The sequence below is a fragment of the Phaenicophaeus curvirostris genome, chromosome 4, assembly GCF_032191515.1.
Source record: "Phaenicophaeus curvirostris isolate KB17595 chromosome 4, BPBGC_Pcur_1.0, whole genome shotgun sequence".
Classification (NCBI taxonomy): Eukaryota; Metazoa; Chordata; class Aves; order Cuculiformes; family Cuculidae; genus Phaenicophaeus; species Phaenicophaeus curvirostris.
This window is the reverse complement of record NC_091395.1, coordinates 46,484,300-46,502,959: the sequence shown is the minus strand read 5'-3', so window position 1 is coordinate 46,502,959 and position 18,660 is coordinate 46,484,300.

Sequence of the window (18,660 nt, the reverse complement as noted above, 5' to 3'; positions counted from 1 at the left end):
TGCAAGAGGAGATAGCTTGTGAATCACACTGTCGCAGCTGGTCAGGGGTCTAAAGTATTTGTAAAACGAAGCTAGTATTTAAGATTTACTCATTTTGATCAAAGAGGATTTTGGACTGACTAACCATGTGGACACACATCTGTTAAATGTCAGACATGAGGCAGTAGTACCTAATAACTCCTGAAAGGATAAGTTTACATTCCCTACAAGTCACAACTCACATCGTATTCAGCTTTCTGTTGCATAAGGATTTGTTCCTAGCAGGTTGTACATAAGTGTGTGACAGCAGAGGCAAGAATGATTATGATGAGTGTTGCTGTCAAATCGTTATTATGCTTACTACCATAAACAGACATAGCACCTGCCTGCTCCTTTCCTGTAAACAGCTGGGATCAGCTGCAATATTTCCTGACAACAAGAACTAGATTAATAATTACTCGTGTTAGAAATGCAGAGTTGTGGCTTATTTATCTTTTATGAATGTGGCGTAGTAGTGCAAAACTATGTTGGCTAGCAGTCTTACTGTAATAAGAAAAAAGGCCAGGCAGATGAAAATTGTTTTACTCTTTTCTGAGATTGAAACAACATTAAATGAACATTCTAGCAGCTGAGGCTTTCAAGGAGTAGAAGACACCATTGGTTAATGGACTATTATTTCTCTGTTTCAAAAATTAAATCAAGTAAGATTAATTAGATATCTTATTCCAAATTACTGACTATTTGTGAGATGTGGATCTGGTGGCTTTTTTAAAAATCTGTTTGCAAGTTAAATCCTCTGGATTTTGTTTAAATGATTGTGTTCACAGACTGCACTGCTAAGGAGCATATTAGTGTTAAAAGTACATCCTTTCTCATGGTATTGCATCAGCGGAAAAGCAGTGAAACGGTGAAAATTCTATATTCCTGTTTTTTTAAAGATGCAGTACTTTATGTTTTCTTGTGTAACATCAGAAGAAAGGCTTTTGTAAATTTAATTGCAAAAAGGAGGGAGAAAAAGGACTGGGAAAAGGGACACTGACAGGTTGTAACTGATCTTTTTCTCATCTCTGTTTAACAGAGGCAGCTTCTTGTCGTGATTATGTTTATCCTGCTTTCTCTTATATTTTTGTAAGAGAAGTTTGTCTTCGTTCAAATACTATAATGAATTAATAATTCACTATGTCCATGTTTTTCTGTGTGAATCTATGGTGAGTAGAAAAACTTGGCTGCTGTTGAAATACAATGTGATGCCCATGAACTGTAGTCACTAGTAATACACAAGCACTGCAGTGGCAAAGAGCACGTTAACTATATGGTAGCGTATGTACACTGTGGTCCACTGGAATCTTTGATTTCCACAAATTATGCTTTCACATAACATTTTAAAGCTATCCTTTAACATGAATTCTGCTTGTGCTTAGAGACATGTCATTTTCTTTTGGACATCTATTAAGTTTCTTATATGAAAGTCTTGTGATAGTCTTTTGTGTAGATTTACTTCGATCTTTTTCTTGTTAATAAAATGATTGACCAAAAATCGTATTTACTGTTTTATTCCAGAGGAAATCACATGATAGCACTTTGGCAAGCATTTCTGCAGGAAGTAAAGATCTTCTGTTATCCTTTGGGATTAGAACTCTGGATTTGTTCTTCCACGTGGTGAATGTTTTCCATGCCACCTATGATGACTGATGTCAAACTCTATCAGGGTCAAATTTTTACTGTTTCTGGGTCCAGGGAACTCATGGAGTCCATATGTTAGTCCAATCAAGAAGCATAGTGTTTTTATAGAGTCAGATAATTGCCTCCTATAGTTCTGTTTTTACTGGCAGAAAGAAATCTTTAAACAACATTACTTGACCCCCTGGTTCTGGTAGTTTTTAGGTTTTCCATCAAAAACAGTCTGTTCTAAATCCCTTCTGTATGTAGGTAATTCCTCGGTTCTAATGACCCACATCTGTCATGGTGAATGTGACAGTAATTCAGAACTGTTATAAGAGGCAGCAGTCACATTACAACTCAGTGAAGATAAAGGAACTGTTTCTAAAATTAGATCAATTACTTTGGGTAACTTTTATGTGGAAAATCTTTCTTTTTAACCCTTTAAGATGAAAACTTATTATTTTAATTTTTTATTATGAAGAGCATATCTGACTGAGTATGTAGGGGCTGCAGTGAAAATAAGTTACAAAGAAATCTTACTAAATTGAGAAAATGCATGAAGTGAGAGATGATCAAGGAGAGGTAGTTACATTCCTTCAGTCAGAGGTTAAAGGGAGGCAGTCACAGCAATTTTGTTAACTGATCTGTACATATATGCTGAGGTATAATTTTTTTAACATTAAAAATTGCACATGGGAAAATTTTCCTTTGGAGTGGATGGAATGATTCCTCTGCCAGAAACAAGGAAGTGCTTGTGGCAGAAGAAACATGAAAAAGATTCCCTTGCTTACCAACCTTTCCCTTTCAAGCTGTATTCAGTTAGTTGGAGTACCTACTGTTACGTTATAGATATTTACAAATAGCAGAAACCATGCAGGTTAGGAAACCATGAACTGTTAGACTGGAGAAACGGAGGCTTAGGCAACATAGAAAAGAAGGATTGCATCTGTGCCTAATGACATATTAAGCATCACAGCCATTAATGAAGGATTTTCAGCTACATATCCATACTGATTTGAGTAACAAATACCACTTAGAATAACTTGAAGTTCTCTCTTGTCTCCCAAGACATAGCCTTAGCATATTGCTGTGGATATTTGACCGCATGAAACACAAGTCTGAAATGTCTAGTCCTCCTCTTGCACTGATGCTACTATATTGTTCTGGCACATACCACTTCTGATTCAGAATACTTTAAGATAGAACTGAGAGGAGAATATGGCTCAGTGGATTCAGTAAAAGTTCACAGGCAAGAATACTGTGGTATTCAGTTCAGCCCCAGGAATTCTACAGAGGTCAGTAAATGCTGTGATCACTTGAGTCACTTCAAGCAAAGAAAATTAAAGTGCATACGTGGTAATGTTATTTATCATTCAATGGAATCCTATTGTATTGTACAGATTGTTAACTTTACTTGCCAGAGAGCGCTGCCACTCTTCTCTCATTCTAGGAAAAATAAAAAAGCTACGAGGGCAGAAGCCTAATTTCTTCCCAGCAGGTAAAAAGTCTCTTCAAAATATTTTAACAGGAAGTGATTGTCAAGGGGTGAGATGAAGGTGGTGGGGAAAGAAATAAAGTCTGGAGCATATTCCTTCTTCATTAAAAACCAATAGTCTCAGTGTTCATTTAGGTAAGTGGTTTCTTTTCCGCAGCAATTTATGCCAGTCTCTGCAAACCTTACACTTATATTAGGAATTGAAGAAAATCATACCAATCCCTCACCATTTAGCAGACATTAGGTTTAACGGCCACTAGATTTGTCTTTTTCATCCTACTGTCTGTATTACCAAAGTTGCCTTTTATGCTAGACCCTGGCCTGTTGTGAATGGACAATATTAATAGAGCTCTGTCAGCATACACAAGATCCAGATTTCGCTCACTGTCCTCCCTGGTACATCAGTGATTCTGTAGTGAATTTGTTCATACGTTTGCTGAAGGCTTAAATTCTTGTTATTACTGACACTATTTTATCCATTCTTTCAATGGATAGATGAGGCTATAGAAAAAAGGGATGGTGTACTGTCATTTTGAAAAACATGGCAATTTTTCAAACTCAGGCTCAGAATGTCAAAGTTCGTTAGACTGTATAAACAACTTGGACTCAGTGGTTTACAGAAGATACCAAGCACCCAAATCTCACCTGTTTGTGTTTCGGGGTCTAATTCAAAGTTGCATTACAAAATCATTATTCATTTTTCTTACCTAATCATGGATATAAGTGCATTTACTATGGTTTTATGTTAAAATTTCCCAGGAGTCTGAGTTTTCGCTTGTTAGCCTGCCCAGTAACAGCCTGTACTTTTTTGTTCTTGGAAGAAATTTTCCTTGTCTGTCGTATATGCTCTGAATAGGCTTTACTAATTAGGGTCACTAGAACAGGCAGTGAAGGAGGTTTGCAATGTCCTCCTTCCTTCATACAAGAGTTCGGTGTTTGAGCTCCTATTGATTAAATCCTGTCTGACATGGATCAATTTCTTCCTCTGCCTTGAAAGGTGTGAAGACAATTCAGGTACGTATCATGTTGCAAAAATATTCCTTAGCATCTGAGCTTAATCTTTTTCCAAGTGGAAATAATATCTCTTCACTTCATGAAAAAAGAAGACAGTTGACAGTCATATATTTTACAACAACCTTCTAAGTATTCAAAACTTATAATTTTTTTTTTAATTTCCTAGAAGAAATCAAAGAAGATCAATATTTTTTAAGCTCTACTCCCCAATAACAGTTTTCCTAAACCTATTTGTGTTTTTGTTGGTCTCTTTTTCAACTTTCAAACTGCCACATGGCTTCGTTAAAGTCATTATCCAAGACAGGGCACATTCGTCAAATGTGCTCAAAGCAGTAAGTCAAGTGGAATAACTGTCCCATATTACAAAGAAAATGCTGTTTTTTACACTTTTTTACAGTATGTTTTCCACTGTTAACTTCTTATTCAGTTTATAGTTGTTTTGCTGCTTCTCCATATTACCTCACCTAGGCAGATATTCCCAATTTCGCATTTGGGCATTGTATTTCTTCACCCTAAGTACAGTGTTACCCCTGTCTTCATGAATTTCGGCTTCAGCCTTGGACTAATTTCTGCAAATGTTCAGAATTATCCTGAAAATTCAGGTGAATTCAAAGTGCTTGAAACACTTTTAAGTTTTGTTATCTGCACATGTTTTGTTTTCTATTTTCTCTCTTCTTCATGTTCCATATTCCCTGCTGTTCAGAACAACAATGAAAATTGACTAGAAATAGGTTTTTTTGGTTGTTGTCTGGTTTAAATGCTCTCTAAATTTGACAGGGAACTGTTGAAAACTCTGCTTGGGAGTTTTTTTCAAGCAGTTGTTCTCCCATGTTGCAGGGAATTAATCCAGACCACATTTTCTTAGTGCACTTATGAGAACACCATAGAGAATACTAAAAAAAAAAAAAGGTAATGTTCCTGTTTAGCACATCAATTGCTTCCCTGTTATCCATTAACTCACAACTCTGTCAGAGAAATAAATTATACTGATTTCATACAACTTTTTTTCTTGACAAATCCATGTCATATGTTTTTTATCATCTTATTATTTTTGAGGTGCTTATAAATTGCTCAATAATATGTTCCAGAATTTTTCAGGAATTGGTTAGGCTGTCTTAAATTCCCCAGTCCCTTCCTTCTCTCCTTCCTAAAGATGGTACCATAATTATCCTTCTCCAGTCTCATGAAACTTTCCAGTCCACAGTGAATTTTAGAAAAATTCATTAAAGTTTGAGAGACTGTTTCATCTGGTTCACTAAGTCCTTGAGACTAAATTTAATCAAAAGTTGAAAACTAGTGTACGTGTACTTTATCTAAATATCCCTTAACCTATTGTTTCCCTAACTTGGCCAGCAGTCCCGTTCACTTTTTAAATAAATAAAAATAAATAAAATAATAAATAAATAAATAAATAAATAAAAATAATAAATAAATAAATAAAAATTCACCTTATTTGTAAAGAATAAAGCCATTTGATATGTCAGCTTTTTCCTTATCATCAACTCACCTGCCTTCCCCAAATGTGAAACAGTCAACCTGCACTTTCTTCTGTTTTTTAATGTTAGTATACTTATAGGATCTTTTCCTGCTTGTTTCTTAGTTGACTGGTATCACAGGCTTTTTATTTTATCTCTGTGTGCTTGTGTATTGTATTCAAAGCACATTTAATATATATATTTGACTTTTAAAGTTCTTAAATAGGTCTTGAAGTAATAATTAAAGTCTTAATTTTTTCTTCTCATTGAATTAGTTGGAAAATTTTATTTTAATACAGCATCTTTTGGAGATTTCCATTCTTCTCAGTATAGTGGATGCAGTCCTTGTGAAATACAAACCACAATTTTTACTTTAAGATTTGCTGTGGAGAAATGTTATTTATCACATTGGAAAGCTTAAAGCCGTGAGGTCTGTTGTGAAGTGATAGACTCAAACTGTCTCCCACTTTCCCCATCAAAGATCTCAGATTAACTTTTGTTTAGATATGGGCCATTTTTTCCTCCTTTGCATTCTGTATGCAATTTCTGTATAAAAAACCTTGGGTTGAATCAGTGACTTATTTGTCAGCATTCAGGGACATAAAAACATATATTTTTTTTAGTCTGTATAAAATGAATCAACTAATTTTCTTGGTCTTTACACAGTACCCAAGATTCACCTAAATTCCCAGCTTGTGCTGAATCATCCAGTATTACTAGTTTGGTTTTTTGTGGTTTGAGTTGTTTGTAATTACTTTTCGATCTGTTGCAGAGCTCATTCAAGGCTTCTTAACAAGATAATCAAATTGAAATGTTCTGTCTCTAAAGATGAGGGTTTTGGTTGCAATTCCTACTTGGAAAGTGGAGAAAGTGAGAAGTGGAGATAAGATGGGATTCTGTTTGAAAAGCCCTGAAAATAGTGTCCTTGCCTTTCCTGCTGCCAGGGTATACCCTTTTTTATAGGGGATGCAAAGGATGGAGGGGGTTCCTTGTTGGTTACAGAAACAAGGAATTCCCACAAATGCTTTCCTTGCAAGTGAAATCTACTACCCTACATTTGAGGCAGAAAGGGCTCCATAGAAAGGGCTGTAGACAAAATAAGTAGAATGTATAATTTTACTTCCTTTTGGCAACTGATTGTTTTAGGTAGTTTTCTGCTTGGCATATTCCTGGTCTGGGTTCAACTTAATCAGAAATATGTAGGTTATTTTCTTGTTACTTTAGATGTGCTGCAATAGATTTCTCTGCAGAAATAACTATGGTGCAGAGTCAGCCAAGCGTATGAGCATGAACGTGACAGTTGTTTGCTATAAATAGATGCTTTTTTGAAATCGGAGCCTGGATTTGTCTGCTTACCTTTTTGCAAACTAATTCCATGCCAATGACCACAGTAAATTGGATGAATTGTGAATTCTCATATATTTAACCTTGCTGCCATTTTCTATTTTTATTTTGTTATATTTTTTTTTCTATTTTTATTTTGTACATCTCCTTTAAAAGAGATTTCTTGCCTTGAAAAACTGCTATACATCTTGAACTAGTTGGGAAATCTTTGCGCCATAATATTGATGCAGGGGTCAACAATTTCTAAAAAATTAATATCAAAGGGATTTTTTGGAAGATAGGATGACAATAATACACTATATTATGCTTATTGAGAATCAGCAACTATTAGAATGGCTAAATTTTTTTAGACATAATGATAGGTTTATTAAGTTACCTTTACAGCAATTTCTCTTTCCTGCATTGAACCTATATTTTAAACATTCAGTTTGGGAAGAATAGGCAACGGTCCTCAGTTCCCCCTCATTTCTGGGTGAAAAACTTCTGTGCTCCTCTGTTTTGTAGGTGAAGTCAAAGAGCTGTAGGAAAATTGTTAATGGTCTAATTAGGTACTAATATAATGTGCCTTTTTCCCCCCCAAAAGACATCTAAAATAGCATGAGATTTGGTGCTGGCTGTATTCTTTTCTAAAATACTTTATTTGATACAGAGTTAGATGAACTTCTATGTGTAAGTAGAGACAGGGAGAAAGATTGGCCTGGGCAGATCAGGTTGAATAGTTGAGGTCTGTAGCTCAGAACTTCAGTGACATTTTGGTCTTGTTAATTCAGCTTCTCCAAGTCCACAAGTAGTCTTCATAGACTGATAACCAACAGAACAAGACAATGTCTTTACCCTAGGATCCTCCTCATATTTTACCAGTGGACACAGGATGATAAAACAAATAATCCAGTGTAAAAGCACTTAGAGAACAATCAGCTTTTTTCTAGTTCATGCCTAACACAATTCATGCAGGTTTTTTTTGGTCATTACCTAGTAAAGACGAAGATGTCAGAAATAGGAAATGTCAGAAAAAGTATCAACAAAGCAGATGGAAAAGTGAGATCATGGTGAGAGGTGCGATCTCCCAGCACTATTGAGATTGTCCTCAGGTAAACAATGCTATCAATGTCCAGCTTTGATGCATTTGCTGTTTGTGCCATCAGTGGAGGTTATGGTTATTTTCTTAGGGGAGAAAAATAAGTTTCTGTGTATAACTGTCAGCCTAACACTTCTTGACACAAGATTTGCTTGTACTGAAATGCTAGAGGCTTTGCATGTTATATGTTGATATGTACTTTGTCACTGTGCTTAGAATGTGGCAATTGACTGTCAGTTTCATTTTTTTTAAAGGAGATTTTTCAAGAACAACTGGGCCCTGCAATTTTTAAACATTTCAAGGAGTGTGTAGTATGAATGGTCTTTTCTTCTTTTTTTGAAAGAAACTTACAGTTGTGAAAGCTGGTGCAGATATGGTATGCAGAATATTTGAACTGTGTGTCTCATCTTATGTGTCCTATGAAATAGTTCTGTCTGTCAGTTTACCAAACTTCCAATTTTATCTGTGTAGTGCATAGCTTTTTAGCTGTTTTTCTATTTTGCCTACGTGTTAACATGTTAAGTGAGTTAAACTTGCACGTTCTTCAATGAGACCTGCCAGATAAGCTTTCAGTCTGAAGTTGTTCTTTGCTTATGCTGGTAAGAACGTGAAGTCAATATATCCAAAACAAAATGTGAAGAGCAGATAAACAAAGAGTTACATAGGCTTTTATTGCCTACAGCTCGTTGTTGTAGATGCATTTTTTATCAAGTAAGTATTCTCCTTCACGGTACCTAACGAAGAGTCTGTATCCCATTGGGCAGAAGTATAATCAGGAGCTCCATCAGGCACTTATAAATATAATAAATCTTTAATGTACCAAAGGTAAGTTAACAAACTTTGGAGGGAAGTCTTTTAGAGCAAGAGAAAAATCTATGTGTCTCTCACCTAGGATACCACCTAATTTATCTGTTATTGGAAAAACCTCTTGACTATTTTAGCTGTTGCATTTCAACTCAAGCCTTGATGACTGGATTCAGGATTGTTTGAATGCTTAATTGCAAGCATTATATTGTGTGCCTCACTACCAAGTGTAACTCCATCATGGCTGAGACTGGCTTTTCCCTCATTTTACATCCCTACTCATCACCTTTCTAGACCTTGCAGAATTTTAATTGCCTCCTCTTTATTTCTACCCTTTCTACTGTTTTCATTGCATTAAACAACCAGTGCCGTATTGTTAGCTTTAGAATGTGTATAGTGTTGCAGTATGGCAATGAAACATTAACATTTAATTACTGCTCAGGGAGCTCTTTTTTTTCAGCAGAACCCCATTTGAATACAAACCTTTCCTGGGAGGCAGAGGCTAAGCACTACTGCATCACCTAATCTTCTCAGAGCCTCCACCACACCCAGTGCAGGACATGTCTAGAGAGACGCAGCAGCACTATCCTGTGAATGCTTAGAAGTCTAAGCACTGTAGGATTACAAGGAGAAGGGATGGAAGGAAAAGCTTAGGTATGACTCATATGAAGAAATCTGTCCTCACCAACTTCGTCTTCAGACTGCATCCTGCTAACACCTTCCTTACTAGACTTTCACAGCCTCTTCTCAAAGTAAATACAACTTGTCAATAGTCAGGCCTGTTAGTACAAAAACTTACCTCATCTTCAGTTTCACCTGAGGGTGGGGGGAGCAGTTGAGCTCATAGGTTTCCATTTAACATGCATTTGGTTAGTACTGGGTCAACACATCCCATTATGGCATTTGTAGTACTGGGCTGAATTAGTATTAAGCCATTACATCTTTCTAAGCATTGGTTTGCCTTATGTTGAGAGGAAGATGTTGGATGGCTTAAAAATATTTTGACTTCAGAGTGACTATTTCAGGGATCTGAGAATGCAGAGAGAACTGTAATTCCATTTTGAAAAAAGGACTTTTGACTTCAGAGTGACTATTTCAGGGATCTGAGGATGCAGAGAGAACTGTAATTCCATTTTGAAAAAAGGAATTCTGGTAATTATTTAATTGAGAGCTACATAAAAGATATATAGATGGATTATTAAGTCTTATAGAGTAGTATGCTGTAAAAAATTGTGTACCTTCCTCTATCAAACCAGAAATTGTTACTTTTTGGTAAACAAATTAAATGGCCTGCATAGGAGGGGAAAAACAAACCCACAAAAAAAAAGAAATTCTCGTAAAAATATTTTCAATAAAAATATATTTCCTCAGAAGGTGGAGATGATCTCTAGTCTTTACCTAGCTCTACTGTTTTTTATTTGGAGGTCCTAGTGTCTTCTGCTTAAAACTTACTGTAGCTCTTTTCAGTCCCATTCATCTCTGTGCTTATGGTGTTGTCATAAGCACGGTAATGACAAAATATGATAATGGTCTTTCTTCCTCAGATGCCTGATTTTTTTTTTAATGTCCCTACTCTCTTTCAGATAATCACTTCCAGGGCCACAGGTCTTTTAACAACATACTTTTATAGCATGCATATACTACTTTTCCAAGTGGAAGAGTTTGTCAGTAAGTGGGAATATAATGCAGTTTGTCAATTTTTGGTACATATCTGGGTAAATATTTTTTTGGCTCTGTAAATCATAAAGTCATAGAATAACCAGTTTGGAAGACACCCACCAGATCATAGAGTCCAACCATTCCTATCAAACACTAAACCATGCCCCTTAGCACCTCATCTGTTTAAACAGCAGTCTCCACCAAAGAAGCCTGACTTCCACTTGACAATTCACTTCCGTAAGGACTGGATGTTCTGAGTGGAATGCATTAGCATGTATTAACAGGCTCATCAGTCTGCTACTGCAGGTGCTAGATAATTTTCAGAATTTTCAGTATGTTTTGGATTGATCTACCAGTGTGAAAATTGTTCTAGTAAAGAGCTATTTTTTGCTGTGAAATTAAAATGATAGTTTTCCTGAATGTGACAATGTCCTGTGAAAATGAACCCTGTGAAATGAAGTCAGTGTTTCAGAAATTCCTAGAAGTCCTTGTTTATAACATAAAGAGAGTCCACTCTCACCTCATGTTTTACAAATGGGATTTTAGATGGTCAACAGCTGGCATGCATCTTCTGATGGATGCAGAAAAATCTTTAAGAAGGGGAAGGAAAAAGATCAGTGTTAACTCAGCTGGGAACTTGCATGTTCATGGGGGCTTGTTGTGGGCTTCCCAAAGGCATGAACGAGGCATCAGAAAACCATACAGATTTGTATAGCAGAATCACTGGTGAGTTTGGGAAAAAACTCCATATTTCTCTAAAGAATTTTCAGCTGGAAAACTTTTTACTACCTTAACATCTGTGGAAGTAGTATTGTCTCCCTACTCTAAAATAGGTAGACCAGATGTTGCCAGTTATGGTCAGGTGGCACAAGTGTCTGTCACTCTGACTCCTTTACAAGGTAAAAGGAGAAAGACTGCATTCTTCACTAATAATATGCTGTCTCTTAATAATTTTTTCCAGAAAGTTCCAGCTTTACCACCTGCTAAACTTACTCAGCTGTAATTACACCATATGCTGAGCAAATGCAAAAGGAAGCAGTGTGTCCTACTTTAATGAATGGCAAGATCAAGTTCTAATTTTATGTTGCTTTCTTCATCTCTCTTTTAGGGACCAAATGCCTCTGCTTTTGGACTATGGCTGCCGCTGGTTCATAGTTCACTTTCAGTAGTTTTACATCTGCATTAACTTAGAGTGTGACTGGTATGAGTTTGAGTATCCTTTTTTATATATGTGTATATGTATATTTATGTGTGTATGTGTATATGTATATGACCTGGGCTGTATCAAAAGAAGTGTGCCTGTGTGCCCAGCAGGTTGAGGGAGGTAACTCTCTCCCTCTACTCTGCTCTTGTGAGAACACATCCAGAGTATTGTGTCCAATTCTGGAACCCCCAACATAAAAAGCATATGGAAATGTTGGAACAGGTCCAGAGGAGGGCCATGAAGCTGATCAGAAGGCTGGAGCACCTCTGCTATGAGAACAGGCTGAGAGAGTTGGGGTTTTTCATCCTAGAGAAGAAAAGGCTCTGGGAAGACCTTATAGCAGCCTTCTAGTACCTGAAGGGGGTGTACAAGAAAGCTGTAGGGAGGGAACGGTGGGGGGAATGGGACACTTTTTACAAGGGTATGTAGTGATAAGATGAAAGGGAATGGCTTTAATTTGGAAGGGGGAAGATTTAGATTATGTATTAGGAATAAATTCTTCACAATGCGGGTGGTGAGACACAAGAACAGGTTGCTCAGGGAAGCTGTGGCTGCCCCATCCCTGGAGGTGTTCAAGGCCAGGTTGGATGGGGCCTTGAGCAGCCTGATCTGGTGGGAGGTGTCTCTGCCCATGGCAGGGGGGTTGGAACTGGATGATCTTTAAGGTCTTTCCAACCCAAACCATTCTATGATTCTATGATTCTATATTATCCTGGGTTATAGTTAATTTACTAATCTGCCAGATGAATATATTTTTCATTCTCATGGGTTGTTTTACTTAATACCATTTATGGCTTAAAGTTTGCTCTGTCTTCTTTGTATTGGATGTATGTACTGGGAACTATTCAAGCAGAGACAGATGAAGGAAACTTTAATTACCTTGAGGGAGTTCAGATTGCTTTTTCAAACATAATAGACTACCACTTAAACTGGATTATAAGCTTTTCCATTTTAGTTTTCAGAAGGATAAGCTGTGATTGTTAGGGGATGTTCAATTCTGTATGACACCATTATTATCCAGACTTACATTCTGCAGTTTGCATTCCATCTTTAAATTTTGGTGACTGCTTTAGATTTTTAAAAATATTTTCTTATTACTTAATATTGCCAAGGCTGATATTTTCTAACAGATTTTGTCAAATAGAGAAGGTAATGCCTTTCAGCTTTTAATTATTAACAGCTTTTCTTTTTTTTTTTCTCCACATACTTGTGCAATCTGGAATTTCTTCCTATGTTGATGTTGGGGCTGACATCAGGGAAAGCATAAACCAATACCATTTTTCTTCTCTCTGTGCTCTTTTTTGCAGGGATGTATGTGAAGGAAGAACAGTTTCCCTGGCAGTACTCTTGTATATGACAGCAAGAAAGACAAAGACAAAATAATACGCACACCCCAGTTATTTGAACAATACAAGCAGAAAAACAATGAGTTTCTTCTAGCCGCCAGAGAGCAATGGATTTCTGTAATTTGACTGCAGGTAATATTTCTGCTCTTGTCTTGGTTTGAAAATCAAAAAAATCAAACTTGATTATATGCCCAGAGTATGAGCTTTTGTGTCTTTCCCACTCAGATCAGCATAACCTTTTCTTGGATCAAACAGTGCTAACCATAGACAGTTACAAACATGTTTGGAATAAATTAGCTCATAAACATTTTATTCCCATCCCTTAATGGGAAATGCTTCACAATGCACTGTCAAATATGATGAGATTTCTCATTTTATGGCTCACTTTATCTACAGTCTAGTAATTGCACTTTCAATGGCACAGTATTTGTGTGGAGCAATGGTGACATTCAGTGCCCAGTTAGACTACAATGTGATTAATTCTTTGCATACATTGCTTAAGGGTCTTATAATTCAAATTCTCTTGTTTTACAATGGCAGATAGGAATTCAAGAAAGGATCTGAATACGCAATAAGTTCATCTACATTAAATATTGAGTTGCTTGAAATACTGAATATCTTTTCCAGAGACTTGACTGCATAAGAATGATCTACAAATTTTTTTTTCACCTAGCACTGTTGAGTACTAGACCTGAGGATATGGGAGTTTATATACATATAATTGTTATTTTGGAAAATACCTTAGAGATCATCAACTCCAACCATGTCACAGTCCACTTCTAAGTAGATCCTGTCCGTGACACCAATTTATGTCACAGTCCATTCATAAGCAGATGTGTGATGATTCGTTTCAACTATGATCTTGGAGTGCAAAGGAAAAAGCAATAATTCAACAAGTGAAGCGAGTTAAATTTCAATCCAAATTGGAACTTTATTAATTGTGCCCATAAAGTGGCTTGCAACAGTAAGAGAGAGAGAATAAGGAAAGAGGTGGGGAGGAAAGGGAAGAAAAAGGGGTTTATAGCTACCACCATGGGTCCACAGACATTCGGAGTCTCTGGGGGTCCCAGTCCAGAAGGCGTTCCACTTCCTCTGTCTTTGATCAAGGTGATCTCACCGTGGGGAAGATCTTCAAAATTCAGCTGCTTTAGAGCTGTCCTTTATGATTGTCAATACACCTGCAACCCGCCTTGCTACCCACCTTTGCCTGTAGAGATGTGCCAATCTCCACCTAGCAGGCCACACATGCCAAGAGAGGAGTGTCGTCTTTGGAGGCAGGTCTCCTCCCCTTGCGCATGCACTCCTGCTGGCAGTGGTGGTCGGCCTGGGGTCTTCTGATGAAGGCTAGTAGTCATCATCACCTTGAACTCTGGTTGAACTGTTCTTCCTGCATGCTCTGTTGCTATGCTAGTGTGCAAAATGTCTACTGGGCAGGAAAAAAGCAAAGAGAAAATCTCCAAAAAACAAGCCAACTGACGTTGGCTTCAGTTCAGTTTAAGAGCAAGAAAGGGGTTTGAAGACACTGTTTACCAATTTATTATCACAGAAATAGAAAGAGATTTTGATTTCTGGCTCTGAGATAGCTCTTAAATGGTGTTTTACATTCCACCTGGTTTACCTGCTGTTTGTTAAAACACCTTTACATCCTTCAGTCTTTACTTACTGAAATGTATTCAAGTTTACTTGCTCAGCAAGGCAGCAGCAAAGCTAGAATACATTTCACTCATTAACTCTTCTATCTGGCTTACCACCCCCCAGCAGTGCTTGGGATGTATTTTACTTTTATCACACTCCTCTTCAGCTTTGTCTCTACTTTCTTTGCTCACTGGGAGATTTGTCTTGAAGTCATGGTCTGATCTGTATACTTGGATGCAAACATCAATAGCCTATTAATCCCAGGTGTAAATCAATTGATAGCAGTAGAGGTAGACTGGTTTAGGTTTAGCTTCTAATCCATGTTATTGGAACCAATTGTTCTTTCTTTTATAACTGAGCTGCCCTGCTGATTTCTGTTAGGCAATTGAGGGCAGAATTTATTTCCTGAAGTCTATTGAGAGATGCAGATGAGTGAGCTACCAACATCAGGCTGCAAGTAGCAAACCGAACTTTCTTGTGGGGTAGTAGCTGTAAGATGGTAGCTTAGCCTCTCTGTCATTGCTGATAGTGCAGTCCAGTCACGGAGGACCCTCTTCCTCTTGATGCTTAGTTCAGTTCTTGCAGTTGCAAAAGACTTCTGCCAGTTCTCACCATTTCAACTGCCAGTTTGCAGTCACACGAGTTACCTGTGTCTCACCCTTCAGCCCCATCCCTCCTATGTAGTCTAATTTCCAGTGTAGTCCTTGGCTTTATGTCTCTGGACAAATGCACTAGCTTTTTTGTACTGACTCCGCAGCCTTGTGCCTGATGCTAGTCCAGCCATGTATCCTATTTCTGCATCCATATGAACCTGATGTGTTGGTGTCATAGGCTGAATGTTATACCTACCATAGGTGGGAGAGCTTAAGGAGCAGATGCCTTTCTCACTTATCTTTGAGGTGTGTTTTACTTTGGATATTTGATTAATATCAGATTGATTTACATTAATAGCATGTGTTAGGATGTGTTGCTGACCTGGGGTTGGTACTGCATTTACCTTAATCTTTTAAATAGAAGTGTTTAGTTAGTGAATGTAACTTATTGAAGCATGTAGAAGACTACCAACTTTCTTGTAATTTATCACATATCACCAAACAGTATTGGTGTATTAGTGTTAACTACCATGATTCAAAGGTAGCATTTAGCTTAAGTGACAATTAATGGAAGCAAATTGTAACAGTGAAAACATGAGCAAAAAATCATTCAACCCCTCCAGTTTATTTAATGTAATAAAAATATACTGACTTAATAGATCTTTAGCTGCTATAAATAAAAATTGATGACATAAAAGGGAGTTTAGTTATTGGCTTCAGGGAATGATATTTTCTCATGTAATATAATACAGTAAGATGCACATACGTAAATACTTTATGTTCACTGCTAAAGGAATGATGTACATATCATTGTGGCAGGTTAAATACCTATAAGCAATTAATAGGGGCAAGTGTCCCTGTTTTTTAAAGCATAATATCTGGCAGTGAATGCAATGCTAAATGAAATGGTTATGGTAAGAACTTGATAGGGGATATTTTGTGTCTTCTCTGTTAACCTGTCCTTCAGGGCACACTCAAAATTTCTGTGGTATTACCATATCAAAACTTTAGCACCTCTTTCTAGTCTAAGATTTGTTGATAATCTATGTGACCTTATCGCTAAACTGTCCTTTAAAGTCTCCTGAGGGACCACTATTAATTTTACTTTTAAAATAAGTTTTTTTAATTCTATGTATTTAAATTCTCTCTTCACTGCACCACGAAGGGCATTTTCAACAATGTGAAAAATTTTGTTTTAGTTCTGTTTTCTGTTAATAGTTATATTTTTGATGGGAAAAAAATGTTTGATTAGGCAAATATACGAGATTCAGACAGTCACAACCAACCTGGGCTGTGCTTCATCACACAACAGGAAGCTGAATAGCAGGGGAGGTGGTTTGTTGCTCTTAATTTCATGTATGTGTCACGAGATGTATTGATATTTTCAGAAGTGTAAAGGAAGAACAAAATAATTTATTGAAAATTATGTTGCACCTAGATAAATTCAGAATTTTATTCATACTCAAAATTCAAGTACAAGTTGCTGTCAGAAAGAAAATGTTAATAAAATTCTAGTATTTGTGTCTTAGGACAGCAGTCCTGCTGTGATGCCTGCCATTTTGTTAGGTTATTTGCCAAAGATTAGTCAAGAGTTTTAGGAACAGAGAGACCATTCTGCAGCAAAAATGTCTTTCATGTAATATGCTTTACTGACTGGCAAAAATCTCAAAAGTGTTTGGAGTAACTCTAACACAAAGTGTTTTTATTTTTTTTTACCCAAAGGCAGAAAGACATAATTAAAAAAGTTCTAGTTTTATTTTCTTTGGTTTGGTTTCCTTTTGTGAATATACACACACACACCCACACACACCCACACCAAAGTTCTCCTGCATAAAATGTATTTGCATGGTAGTAACTGTAAAGTTAGGTTCAACTTCTTTCTTAGGCTGCTAATGTGGCATTTAGTCTTGTTGAGATGGTAAGTTAGCAGGTGGTTGTGATTCTAAACCAGGAAGCATTGCACGAAGTCAAGTGAAGCTGTTAAATTCGGCACTTACAGCCCTTTTGAAGCTAGAGGCTTCAGTTTTTCCAGATGATGGTGACAATTCTGTGATCTAGATAGCTTTATTGCTTCATAGCCGATGTGTCTCTTCTGGGATTGGCTTCAATCCTGTTCCTGTTCCTGGAAGAGCTACATGTAGGAAAAAGTGTCAGTCACAACTAGAATGATAGACTAAAACTGAGGGCTCTGCCATGGGGACACTGCTTGCTGGTTTGAAGCTCTCTGCTGTTGCTTAGTCCATATGACTGGAGACTTTCAGTCCAGATTATTTTCCTTCCTGTTCTTCAAAAAATCATGGATCTATTTTCCTACTGTTGAAAATCTGTGACTGGACTTCTGATTGGAAGACAAAGTTGGCTGCTTTTGAGATTTTTTTTCAGTGTTTAGTATTTTCTTTCCAAGTTAAGGAATAAAAATGCTATTGTCTGCATTCTTCAACTTCAGTCAAGGGTAATAATTCACAAATAAATGACCTGTTTCTTCAAGAAGTCAGTTAATAAAAATTGGCTAAACTACTTCAATGCTTTTCTTGCAGTCCGTACGTGTTCTTCAAATGGTTAACGTAAGCAGAGGATATTGTGCATATAGAGGTAATTTACCTTATATTCAAGTTCTCCAGAGCATGTCTCTGTACATTGCTGGAAGGAGGTGTGTAGTTTTGTATATTTGAATGCCTTAATATGGGCTCTGCAAAAGTGTTCTCATTCATAGATTCTTTTTTAAGAGCAATATGGGTCATCTGCATAGCTTTGATATGAACTTCAAGGCAAAATATAGGTGGTTAGAGGTAGATTAAACAGCTCAAAGTGGACAGTCACCTTAGATTCAGCATAAAATCAATTTCTAACAACCCAGGAGAATGTCCAATTGGCAGGCTCTTGACTTTTTACTCAAGGTAGATTCTTTCAAACTGTCTAGTTGGAATCACTCTGCTATATATAAATTATATATGTGTTGAAGTTACTATTCTTGTTTGTCACATGTCTTTGTTTTCAGTCTCCATCATTTTGGTCCAAGGAGCATTGAATTAAATTGTTCAATTGTGGAGAAGCTCCAGCAGATGTTAAGGGCATATGTGAAGGCTGATGGGGAAACATGCAGTTTAATAACAAAGCAAATACGTGAGATTTTAGCAGAGAGAGTGTAGGAAGAATGTTTCTGTACAGGATTGCTCCTGTTGAAAGTGCAGGCATTGACCAAGTATTTTCCCTTGTTCCTCCATTATCATAGGAACAGCCAAAATGTCATCATCTAGGCTTAATTGAAACAGCTGGAAATGATGTGACTTACAATAATAGCTTAAAAAAATCACCTGTTTGTAATAATCCTTTGAATTTTTCAAAGAATTCATTTCATTATTACTGTGACAT